This window comes from Periplaneta americana, chromosome 2 (genome assembly GCF_040183065.1).
Source record: "Periplaneta americana isolate PAMFEO1 chromosome 2, P.americana_PAMFEO1_priV1, whole genome shotgun sequence".
Taxonomy (NCBI): domain Eukaryota; kingdom Metazoa; phylum Arthropoda; class Insecta; order Blattodea; family Blattidae; genus Periplaneta; species Periplaneta americana.
In genome coordinates this window covers 31,991,105-32,004,841 of record NC_091118.1, presented here as the reverse complement: position 1 = coordinate 32,004,841, position 13,737 = coordinate 31,991,105, and positions in this window count along the sequence as shown.

Sequence of the window (13,737 nt, the reverse complement as noted above, 5' to 3'; positions counted from 1 at the left end):
CCAGTACGGCATTTTTGTCCATTGAGACTGAAAAATCAGCAGATATGTTAAGGGTGTATGTACGTGAACGACCACAAATATTATCAGAAAATGCAGGCTCTAAATTTCTAAAATTTTATCAGGAAATGAACTCACAATTGGACAAAAGTTACAAGGCACCACAACAAGACTTATTAGAACTTAAATATCTGATAAAAGTATAAAAAGGTTGCTAATAATATTTTTTAGAATTCACTTATTACTTTAAATTAAATTTTCCAAAATTTGAAAATTTTCACACATATTATTTCATAACTCCACAACCATTAGAGACAGAATTCTGAAATTTTGAACACTCATTTAACATGCATTTATGCAAAAGGAAGACTACAATAATGCCCATTTTTTGAATAAAGGAAAATTAGGTCCCAAAACATAATGTAAATTTTAATATATTTTATATAGGACTCGGTTAGAGTTCCCGGGTAGCTCAGTGGTAGAGCGTTGGTACGTTAAACCAAAGGTCCCGGGTTCGATACCAGGCTCCGGAACAATTTTTCCCTCGAATTATTCAAATCAACTTTACAGGGAGTTATACCTGAAATCTTGATTTGCATAATACACGTCACTGTTCGTTAACAGAAAACCACAATTTAAGTCACACGGAGTTAGTGTGCACTCGAAGTTGTTTGCTTGACGGTTGTCAGCCCACTTTGAGGTCTGTGGATATAGAGGATCGGTGTCGGTTAGAGTTCCCGGGTAGCTCAGTGGTAGAGCGTTGGTACGTTAAACCAAAGGTCCCGGGTTCGATACCCGGCTCCGGAACAATTTTTCCCTCGAAATTATTCAAATAAAGAATTAATTGTATTAAAATGAACAACTCTACATATGTGAGAGTAGTATACTTTCTAGAAATAAGTGTTTATTACAAGCAGGAGAAATATTAAAGATGTCAGAGAGACCATAACAATGTTATGGTTACCAAATGATGTAACTGCAGATTTTTTTTTTTCATACTTTGATAAAACTGGTTTGAAAAATAGTGGCCAAAAGTAAAGAAAAACTCGAGCGAGAAGTAACTTTTAATATAGGAATACTCATTGCGAGTTAGTTTTAAGTAATGAATTTCCTGATGCAGAATTTAAGTCATATTTTCATTTAAATAAAACTCAATTCGATGAAATTCACAATTGCTTTGAAAGCGATATCAAAGTAATTGGATGCAATGCTCAGCAGCCTATTGGGACAAAGAAAAAGAACGAGGACATAGTAATTGACCTAGTGCAGTGTTTTTCACTTTCTGTACCCCGGCCTAACTTATAGTGTAATGCTAGGCCTGTAGAGTGTAACCAATTTTCTTTCTTTGAATATTATCATTTATTTATTTATTGAAGTGGGAGTAACAAAGAAATTGGAACAGGATTAATAATGTACGTTCACTGTAAAAATCTTGCATTTTCATTGAAATTACAGATTTGATATAAGCAGTACCGGTAGTACAAAATTGTATACAATTTAAAAAAAAATCTTTATGATACAAAATTTATTGTATTTTTATTAGTATTTAATAATTATTAACAAATATGAAAGCTGGTGTCTCAAATAGTTTGTTCAGTAGATTGGATGTGCTTGTTTCTTAAGCCTATAAATTATTTTTGTCTGGTTTTATGGCGGAAAATTGTGGCTCTAGTTCTGTTTGTGAATTTAGTCCGTTTCCCTATTTTCTTTTGACACGTGTAGAAAATCCGGCGACAAAATGATACATGACATATTATTTACGTTTTATATGTTCGATGATGATGATGATGATAATAAATAATAATAATACAATAATTATTAGTCTTCATACCATCAATCATTGGTGCTGCTTCATATTTTTATTCATGTTTTCCTAATTTTTTTATACATTTATAGTAAATTCTCAAGTAGTCATACATAATAAAATGTAATGGGATTCCGCGGGATACATTTTGAGAAATGCTGACTAGTGAGTAAGATGAAGAAAAACTAATTTGTTTGTTTGTTCAAAATAATGACAATCAACATTCTAATGTGTTTGATAACTAGAGAGAATAATAAAAATAATAATAATAATAATAATAATAATAATAATAATAATAATAAAAGCGATAGGTTTGGAAGTAAATCTCGAAAAGACTAAGTATATGATTATGTCTCGTGACCAGAATATTGTACAATAGCCAATATTTCCAAAACGAGGGGTCATTGGCCACCTATACCAGGTATGACTTTAAACAGTACGTCTTATACTTTTATCCCACACAATATTATTTAATTCGGTGATAAACAGAGCGTGTCTTCTCCTTGTTAATCTTGTGGCCTCCTGAGACAATCCACTGTCCCAAGCGATATGTACTGCTTAATTATACAGATGTCGTAACAGAAATAGTCCCTGTTTCGTATACTCCTAGGTTAAGAGAAAAAAATTGAAGCCAAATTCTGTACAGGAGACTTAAAATAAAAGTTTATTGGACTAATGAAACAATATAACATTTAGCTGTTATTGCTGCTCCATGTTACCTTTGTAAATATCCCTGCTTGCAGAGGCCTGAGTGTGTGTGAAGAATACGATGTCCTCACAACTTCTGTTATTTATATAGAACCTCTTGTTATAAGGCGATAATATGCAATAAGTTTGTGTTTCCTTCACAGATTATTTTAATATTTCATGCATATTTTTGTAATAACATAAATAACAAGTTTATGCTTCGTCGTTGTCACACTGTTGCAGAAATGACAGAAGTATCTGCCGTACATTAATGTCAAACAAGGCAAAATTCCTAAACTTTGAGTGAATAATGAAGTTTGCTATTTCTGTAGAAGTTTCAAGCCGACGCGACATATTTATAAATATTAGTATTTCACCCTTAGACAGGCTGACAAAAAGTAGCACCTACTTGACATGACATTAATGAACAAGCACAATACAGACTATGACAATATTGCTGTTTAGTTAACAGTCCGAATACAGATTGAAACATCATAAGTTGTATCAATAAGACAGTGATAAGCATTTTTATGCTCGACCATGCCGAAATGTAGTAATTATACACCTGGTAGCAGACCTTTAATGCATGTCATTAAAGTACACCTACTCATTAAAGGTCAGGTCTTTCAGCCAATGACAACTCAGGTTACAACTGTTCAGCCAATGACATGTCAGCTTTCTACCGTTATAAAACCGCAAGTATCGATTATTCTCGGATATGTAATCGAAAGAGAATTAGCGAAAAGTCACGGAGGCTGGAAATCCAATACTGTCGCAGAAGGTTATGTTCTGTTACTGTAATAATTAGCGTTAATTGTAAATAATATTCAAATAAATTCAATTTGTCATCTCGTTTTTCAATGTCTAATTTAATTTCAATGTTATCTCTGTAGGTTCTTATGATCTAGCAAGGTCAATGTGGACATCTGTTCCTGGGAAAAAATCAATACTTTCGCGTCTGCTCACATCTCACAACATACGAGACATTGCTCCAGGTCAGATACAATAAAATTAATAATATCAAGTTAGAAATGTGGTCGAGCATAAAAAGTCGTATGAAACTCGCCTATAATGGTAATTAAGAAGCTCGTATGAAAATCATGAAACTCGCTTGCGCTCGTTTCATAAATATCCATACTCGCTTCTTAATTACCTTCATTATAGGCTCGTTGCATAATGTACTATTATCCTTTTAGCCGTTCTGCAGTGATCGCAGTAAATCCGCCTAGCTCGTTCATCTGGTACGCTAGCTACTTAGCTCGTTCATCTGGTACGCTAGCTACTTAGCTTCTCGTTTTCAACATTTGTCCTCATATCATGAAATAGATACTCGCTCACAACACTCTCCATTCCTGAACACAAAACATCCTTCTACTCTTCATCTTTCACGATCTCTGCAGCTCATCTCTGGAACTCTCTACCACAACATGTCAGAGACTGTCGGACATTGTCTAGTTTCAAAAATAAATTAAAATTACACTTTTTCAATTCAGATTCTTTTCAGTTACAAGCCCTTTTCTCTGCGATAGTTTTGTAAAAATATAGACTTTATATTTCTTTCCTTCATTTCCCCTTTTTGTTCTCTTTATCAGCCGATGAATTTATTATCATAGCCTTTTTATTGTGAATTTTATTTAATTTTCGTATTTCTTTCCTTTTTTATTATTATTTTATTACATTCCATTTTGTTATATTCTTCCTTACATTTTCCATATTAACCATTTGTACTAAATGAGTTGCTTTTACTATATTCCAATGTATTTTACTTTCTTTTTTTCTATCATGGTATTATTTTCATGTTGTTTAGTGTCGATTTTATTATGCTGTTATCATTTTTTTGTAATATGTTAGTATTCTGCTCTTTAACTTTTTGTTAAATTTTAACTGCTTGTATACTGTGACCTGGTAGTGTAAGAGAAGACCCTATGGCCTTAACTCTGCCAGTATAAATAAAGAATTATTATTATTATTATTATTATTATTATTGTTATTATTATTATTTCCCAAGAAACTAGTTCGATTAATTAAAATGTGTCTTAGTCCATATAGGCCAGTTTCTATCTGATGCTTTTTCAATTCACTGCGGGCTAAAGCAGGGAGATGCACTATCACTTTTACTTTTTAACTTCGCTCTAGAATATGCCATTAGGAAAGTCCAGGATAACACAGAGGGTTTGGAAATTGAACGGGATACATCAGATTCTTGTCTATGCGGATGACGTGAATATGTTAGGAGAAAATCCTCAAGCGATAAGGGAAAAGGCGGAAATTCTACTTGAAGCAAGTAAAGAGAAATGGTTGGAAGTAAATCCCTAAAAAACTAAGTATATGATTATGTCGCGTGATCAGAATATTGCACGAAATGGAACTATAAAAGTTGGAGATTTATCCTTCGAAGAGGTGGAAAAATTCAAATATCTTGGAGCAACAGTAACAAATATAAATGACACTCGGGAGGAAATTAAACGCAGAATAAATATGGGAAATGCCTGTTATTATTCGGTTGAGAAGCTTATGTCATCTAATCTGCTGTCAAAAAATCTGAAAGTTAGAATTTATAAAACAGTTATATTACCGGTTGTTCTGTATGGCTGTGAAACTTGGACTCTCACTTTGAGAGAGGAACAGAGATTGAGGGTTTTTGAGAATAAGGTTCTTAGGAAAATATTTGAGGCTAAGAGGGATGAAGTTACAGAAGAATGGAGAAAGTTACACAACGCAGAGCTGCACGCATTGCATCCTTCACCTGACATAATTAGGAACATTAAATCCAGACGTTTGAGATGGGCAGGGCATGTAGCACGTATGGGCGAATCCAGAAATGCATGTAGAGTGTTAGTTGGGAGGCCAGAGGGGAAAAGACCTTTGGGGAGGCCGAGACGTAGATGGGAGGATAATATTAAAATGGATTTGGGGGAGGTGGGATATGATGGTAGGGACTGGATTAATCTTGCTCAGGATAGGGACCAATGGCGGGCTTATGTGAGGGCGGCAATGAACCTCCGGGTTCCTTAAAATCCAGTAAGTAAGTAAGTAAGTAAATATTATTATTATTATTATTATTATTATTATTATTACTGTCTCAAACCCTCCTTGCTACTGCTCAGTGATGGATCGTATATACAATAGAAACTCATTGCTATCCTTATAACTTATAACCCTCCCGGTCCCAAGATTTTTAGCATCTTCATTCTATCAAGCGGGGTAGTTGAAATACTCCAGTAAATTTTTGTATATTTTCAAATGTTTCAAGCAATTTTTTATTATTTAGTGATATTATATTACCTTTATCTATTTATCTGTCTGTATGTGTCTGCCTGTCTGTGTCTGCCTGTCTGTCTATCTACCTACCTGTCTGTCTATCTACCTTCCTGTCTGTCTATCTGTTTAGCCGTCCGTCGTATGTCTACCGTCCGTCTGTCTGTTCGTATGTCCGTCCGTTCGCCCGTCTGTCCGTTCTTCGGTCCCTCTGTCCGTACTTCCGTGTTTCCGTCCGTCCGTCCGTCCGCTGTCCGTCCCTCCGTCCGTTCGTTTGTCCGTCTTACATCCTCCACTCTGTCCATCTGTCTGTCTGTCTGTCCGCCCGCCCGCCCATCTGCCCGTCTGTCCTTTCGCCCATCTGTCCGTCTGTCCGTCCATGTGTCCTTCTGTACATCTGCCGACCGTCCGTCCGTCCGTCCGTCCGTCTGTCATCAGTCAGTCCGTCCCTTTCTTCATCAACTTTAAAGAAGAGGTTGTAATTATTTCCCTACAAGTTGTTGTAGGTAGTTTCTGTATTATCAATCGATAGGGCTACCTTGAAAATATAAGAAACAATGCATATCTCAGTTTATAAAAAAATGTTACTTAGTGCCTTTTAATACTAACCAATTCTAATATAGCTTATCAATTTGAAATCGCAAAGAATTATTTATAGTTGGACAGTTTCGATGGTTCTTATTCAAATGAGTGTAAACAGAACAATAATAATTTATAGGGCTATTTCTGAGTGCCAAGAAGAAAAAACGTGCAGTAACCTATTAGAAACCAGCCTTAGCTGTTCCAGAAGAATGACTGACAAGGGATGCTTTCGGACCTTCCGACGAGAATCGCCACGAAACTTTCTGGGCTGAACAAGCATGAGGCCAAAGTAATTGGTGCGAAGTGTGGCATTTCGCAATCATTTTCTACCCCTAAAACAGGCGTATAAAATTAGGGTTCGCAACTGTAATGTTTGTAGTCATAAGAGACATGATGTCATTTTGTGATAATGCGCATGCTTGGTAGGTCTCCTGCCTTTTGTAAATAAGTGCGTTTTGTATAACCGTAAGTGGCTAGGTAGTACGACTCAGGGCATGGGCCTGTTTGTGTGTTAAAGAATACTGTAGTTGAAATACGTGTATACAACTGTGTGTTTATCAAAATGAGTTGTAACCCTCATGCTGTGGTACAGATACTGGTGAATGAGGTGACACAGAATTACCCAGCGGACAACACGCATCGAACATACGTCGACAGGCGAATTGCACGGTGGTTGTTTATCATCCTGGAGAAATATGTCAGTGGCGGCATGGACATGTCGGAAGGACAGACATTGTGGTGTGATAATGATGGAACATCGGACACTTTATCTGAAGATAACGATGTGCTCGGTAGTCCAGTTCATAACACGGTAACCAGTTCCAGTTCCTATGAACGATCACCTCCTAAATTCAAATGGAGAAGTATCCACGAGCAGTCTCTAAAATAACAATGAAAAGGATTTATGACAGTGTCAAGATTGGAAAGAAAAGCGTAGCAGCAACTGCCCGAAAACTCAAGACATCACCGGCAAAATTGAGGCAAATAGTAAAGGCTCTTCAGAGAGGTGGTACGATAGAAAAAAAACATGCTCGCATTCGAGAGCATATGTACACCAAATTCAGGAATGGCGTAATGTTGGAAACGCAATTCACTACTGGCATTTAAAGACTTGGGCGAAAGAAGCAGCTATTTTCATGGGCATTTCCAGATTTAAAGCCAGCAATTATTTCCTCCACCAGTTCAAACGCGCTACAAAATAACATCACGCAAGATTACAAGATTCGTTACTAGGCGGGATGTTACTCTTGATACTGACGTGAGGACCAGAGCATTGGAGTTTGTGCGAGAAGTTAACGGATTACGTTTCTGCTAATGCGATCGATGACGACATGGTGTTGAATACGGATCAAAGTCGATTTGAGTATGAAATTACCTCAAATAGGACACTATCAATGACCGGGGAAAAGACAACTGAAGCAACTGTTGAAAGCGTTACATCTACTACTCACTCCTACACCATTCAGGTCCTTATATCCATATTAGGACGCCTCGCAAAGAAATTGTACGTCTGTTTTCAGGAAGCGGGTGGTAAATTTGATAAGATGTCAACAGCTCTCGTACTGTCCAGGATGAGTAAAGTACTTCAACCGGAACTAAAGGGGAGCATCGCTTCTGCTGCTGGAATCATGGTCTGGTCAAACAGACACAGATTTATGGGCCAGAGCCTTCGGACACAGATTTAAATTTACATACAAAAATCATACCACCTAAAACCACAAAGTACTGTCAGCCTCTAGACGTCTACTTCTTTCGTCAGTACAAACTATTTATGGGACGCATTGAAGACAACATACGTTATGATGAAGGGAATGCGGTCAAGCTGCATGATAGGATCTTCATTTTCAAGTTGCATTCCTTGATATACAATCAGTTGAAGCCTATGCTTCGCTATGCCTGGAAGGCGTCTGGATATGATTCACAGGACATGCCACTTCCGTTCGTAATGTGTTGGACATAAATTTTGCTGGTCTTGACATATGTAGCATTCCTGACTGCGATTACAGTTCCGCCATTATTTGCTCGTGGTATGAGATGCAACTTTGTTTGCAGCACTGCCTTCTTACACCACATTACCATGAGGTAGAATGAGGTACGTATATGACAGTTTACAAATCTATCTGTTGTACGTAATCTCGCCATTTACATGTATCACATTTCACAGGTATATGATGTTAGGCACTCTACGACTACAAACATTACAGTTGCGAACAGTACTTTTATACGCCTTGTTTTTGGGGTAGCAAATGGTTGCGAAATGCCACACTTGACACCAATTACTTTGGCCTCATGCTTGTTCAGCCCAGAAAGTTTCGTGGCGATTTTCGTCGGAAGGTCCGAAAGCATCCCTTGTGAGATAAATTAAAGTACTTTTTCAAAACGCTGAAAACTAAGTCCGAACTTAACAAGATAAACATGTCGAAGAATTAGTATTTCGCAGACCATGGGCGGTAGAGTTAAATAACTTGAAACTTGGGAAGAGAAAGGGAATTCTAATATACAATAGTGGCAAAAAAAAAAAAAAAAAAAAAAAAACAGACCGACCCTTGTAGCTGATTTCAGAGCCTTGTTCACTCAGAGCACAATAGACTGGTAACTAAGACTTTCGTGGTTCGAATCCTGCCTGGGAAGGAAACTTTTTTTGTTCCACATTCAAATTTATTTCCAATACTTTTCGATTGCAGTGATATTTTACTACTTAATTAACTTATTATTCCCAGAACAGGAATTTTACCAGCAATCGAAAAGTATTGGAAATAAATTTGAATAAGGAACAAAAAAAAAGTTTCCTTCCCAGGCAGGATTCGAACCACGAAAGTCTTGGTTACCAGTCTATCGTGCTCTGAAGTGAACAAGGCTCTGAAATCAGGTACAAGGGTCGGTCCGGTTTTTTTGTCACTACTGTATACAGATACTCAGTTTGATGGAATTTCTGGATACCGTTGAGCTTTAAAATATCGTAATTTGTTGAATAACAATGTCAAATTATGGATAAGGAGAGGTATTTTATTTTCTCGTATGCAGAAATGAAACATAGTGATGGCATTTACACTGATGATATAGAAAACACTTGAAATACTTCTGATGATGTCCGTTGCAAAAGTAAAGCATAATTTAAGGGGACAGTATAGTGAAATATTTTTCTATACATCCTGATTACACAACTTTTAACACTATATGACTTCGGAATATGTATTTATATGTCTTTCTCGTGTTAAATTCTATCGTACATGGTTAACATGTTCCGACCTGTTAATGGCCTTCTTCAGAACTGGTTGTTGCTGGTCTTGGCGCCTTGTTTTTCTTGTGGGGGTGTGTTTGTGTAGTGTAATGTGGCGTCAGAGAGTGTGTGTGTTTTGAAATTGAGTTGTGTGTTGAGAATTTGATTTGAATGTGTTTTTGTGTGTTTTTATATTTCATATTGTTCTAGTGTGTTTAGTTTCTGGCTTTTTGGTTGGCTGTGTAGAATTTCCATGTCTGTGTTGATGTCTCTGTAGGTGTGGTTAGCATTTGTGTTACAAAGAACACATCACAGCCATAACAAAATTACAAAACACTTCCAGATATGCAGAACACATCACAAATGCTAATAATGTATTATGATATGCGAATAATCACTTGATGATTTAAGACGGCGCTTATTCCGTCGGATCCCGGCCACTTAGTTACTCATAACGAGTGCACCTCCGCAAATGTGTGGACATTGTGCCACTGTCATACATCTATGACCCAGTGCATGAGGGTAGGCCACTAGAGGGAATCCAAGAGGTGAAACTTAAACTGAGAGGATTCAATCCAACATCGGGATGGGAATCCGGTGTGGCTTAGTGGATAGACATACCTGCACAAACAGCTCTCAACGAGCACGCGCGCTCCTTCGGAGCGGGAGAGCTGTGTTTACCGCTCGCCGAAACAGAGAGGAAGATACGTCAGAATGACATAGACTTGGTATAAGTAGAGGAGAGGGAAACGACCACTCAGCTATCTAGTGGAGTGCAGTGTGTAGGCCTATTCTCAGTAACTGTTTCACGTTGCTTACCTACTGCTACAATACAGTATGGAGGAATCTAAAAGACGGAACATAACATTTAACATTTAACGATTTACAGCTCGAACTTATTGATCTTCAATGGGACCTAAGGGCTAAAGATCGTTTGAATAATACTACTAGCCTGGTTGAGTTTTACAAGACTAAACATAGCAATAATATCCACGACTACACAGGCTGGCTGTGAAAATGATTGCTATGTTTGGCTCAACATTTATATTTGTGAGCAACTGTTTTCTATAATCAACTTTAATAAAGGCAGACATCGAACATCTGCAATGATGTTTCATTACGATCAGTAGGCTACTCTTTCAGCTGCCAATAGCATAAAACCTCGTTTTCATGTATTGGTAAATAAAAATATAACAAAATGATATTGTACATTTAAGTAGGTATAGAATTTCTATTATTTCTGTAAAATACATATTTCTTTATTAATTAATAACAGTCCAAGATAGTTTTGCGAACAGTGAACGCGAATTCATTTCATAAACACTCGTAATAGTACTTCCTTTTGTGTACATTTTTTTACGAGATCCACCCCTTCTTCCAGTCCAGCCTTATACAGAGCGCAGCTAATATCTGCATTCTGCTCACGAGCTGTGAGCCGGCTCGGAGAGCACAAACCTTGTGCAGGCCTGGGATAGAGCATCAGCACGTAGAGCTGAAAACCTGGGTTCAAATTCCGGTGCCGGAGAGAATTTTTCTCCGTTCCACTCATCTTTCATCATATGATGACGCAGAATATCTGCACGGAAATATTATATGTACTACGTACATCATAATAATATTAATATGTTTTGCTTGTAAACCGACGATTTGTTCGAACTGTTTTGAAAATCTGCTGTATGTTCACTAAATCCAGTGTTATGCCATCCTAGCCTTATAAACAGGTTGTTACTACATCGAAAATCGTGTGTAATTGGGTTATTATTCTATAGCACGCGTGCCGATAGAAGTAATGATGTATTTGCTATGACGTAATAGCGGAACGCTTGCTATGTTGGTTATCGCTTCTACGCGCGACGTAACAAGAAATGAAATGTAGGACAGAAGGTAATGTATTATTTATTTCCAATCTTTAGCAATTTTTATCACTTTTGTAATATCATATAAATTAGTTCTGTGCTTCAGAGAAACTATATTAACAAAATAAAGAGGAGTGGATCAGGACAGCACGTTTGCACATCTCCTTTTTATGTTAGGTTAGGTTCTTTTCAAACTGAAATGACGAGTGAAGCGTAGGACAGTTAAAATTACTCTAACCTAACCTAACCTAACCTTTTTATGTTATGTTAAGTTAGGTTAGGATAGGTTAGGTTAGGTTAGAGTAATTTTAACTGTACGTTTCACTCGTCATTTCAGTTTGAAAAGAACCTAACCTAACATAAAAAGGAGATGTGCAAACGTGCTGTCCTGATCCACTCCTAAATAAAGGAGCATTTGTAACATAATCTGCAAGGTCATCCATTCCTCTTCACTCAATGGCAATGCGAGGCGCAAGTAGTCGATACGAATAGGTATATGAAGACAATATTGTCAGATATGGATCCCTAATTAAATTTCTTTCATAATTTATTTCCTACAATTTATAAACTAAGATGCCATAAAGTGTTGTATCCAACTCGTGGATAATCTTATTATGACACTCGTAAAAATTGTCGAACTCACTCATGCCATAGTCATCAATGTTATCCACTTGATGCATAAATAACTAATTCATACTTCGGAGTTGGTTGCGTATTCCTTGTTTTATTATTGCACTTTGTTGCCTCGTCCGCGGTCGAGGAAGAAGCATTGTGTGGTTGCCTAAGATTTAGAAAATAAGTAATTACTTAGCCCTTAAGTGCACAAAAAGAGATGGTGGGGGGAAGAAAAAGTAGCTTAATTTTCAGAATTATATTTCTATTATAGAATTACTGCTTTTATTCTGATACTAAAAAAGAAATGTGCCCGAAGTTCATTTGCTTGAAGTCTGTCCTCTTCTACTGGGTGTTCAGTTCAAAATGTGTCTTGGCTCGCTGTATGCCGTCATGTGGCTAGCTGACGAGCCTAGAGAATTCAATCTTCCTACACTTCCGCAGCTCAGGTGTATAATCTAAGAGGCAGAGAAGTTGGCTAGCAAGTACGGCGTTCATTCTGAAGAGTACGTGCCGATACGTACGGTAACGCCGGTAATGGCAGGAATGTGAACTGTTTGGAAATACGTACTGTCGGGATATGGGGAGAGGGTTAAGACGATTACTTACGTATTTGTTGACATTAACTTCGACGGTCAACATGGACACGGAGCATTTGATTTGTGTTGTGGAATGTTACCGTACGCAACCGATGATAACAAATACCCTGCCTACGACTTGCCGGCGCAAAACACAGTTCGAAAGAGGTTATGGTAGCACACAGACCGTACAGACCGCCATCTGTTGCTACGACGTTCAAGTTATACCGTACACGTTCTCAAGTTCAGATTGAAGAACGCCTTAAATAATAGGCAACTTCTCTAACATATAAGCTGAAACTCGCTTCAAATCGGTGACCCAACAACAGTGACGTCATGGCACACTTTGAAATGAACACCCAGTACTTTACGATGTCAAGAATATTATCGTTCTCGGTCATTTTTTTCCTAGGAGTTTTTCCCTAAAATGTTTTCTCTCTATACCATTTTCCCCTAAAACAATTATTCCGTAATATCTCCTTTCCCTAGCAATTTATTTCCCAAATCCCTTTTTCCCTTATACCATTTATGCCCTCAAGCAATTTATACAATTTTATAACAATTACGTTTATTTCCATGGAAACACTTATAAGCAGTTATAATTTTTCAAGAGATATGTCCGATTTTGAAGTTGCCATTATAAACTTCGGACTTACACCTTTTCGTAATACCAACATCTCCGTTTGTTAAAGTCATTATTCCGTAAAATACAAGTGAAGGATTAAAAGTCATGTAAAATGATCCTAATGACCGATAATTAAGAACGGAATGCATTCAATGTTAGTTATAGCCTTCATACCAGTTGAAGATGTTGTAGATGTTTCTGAAATATTGTTTGAGGAACTACCTGAAGAACTTAGTGAAATTGCAGCGTACTTCAGAACTGCGTACATCTCTGATACACCAAGAAGAGGAAGAAGACGTCACGTCCAAACGAGATTCTCTCCAGAACAGTGAAATTGTTATCATGCAACAATTCATGGTCAAAATCGCACGCATAACGTTTTTGAAGCAGCACAATCGGTCTCAAACATTTGTGGAAAAACATCACTTTATACAGTATGTAACTCTGGCAGAGATTCAGAAAGAACAAAGCGACATCGAAACAGGAATTAACCAACTATCTCTAGGACAACCGAAAAG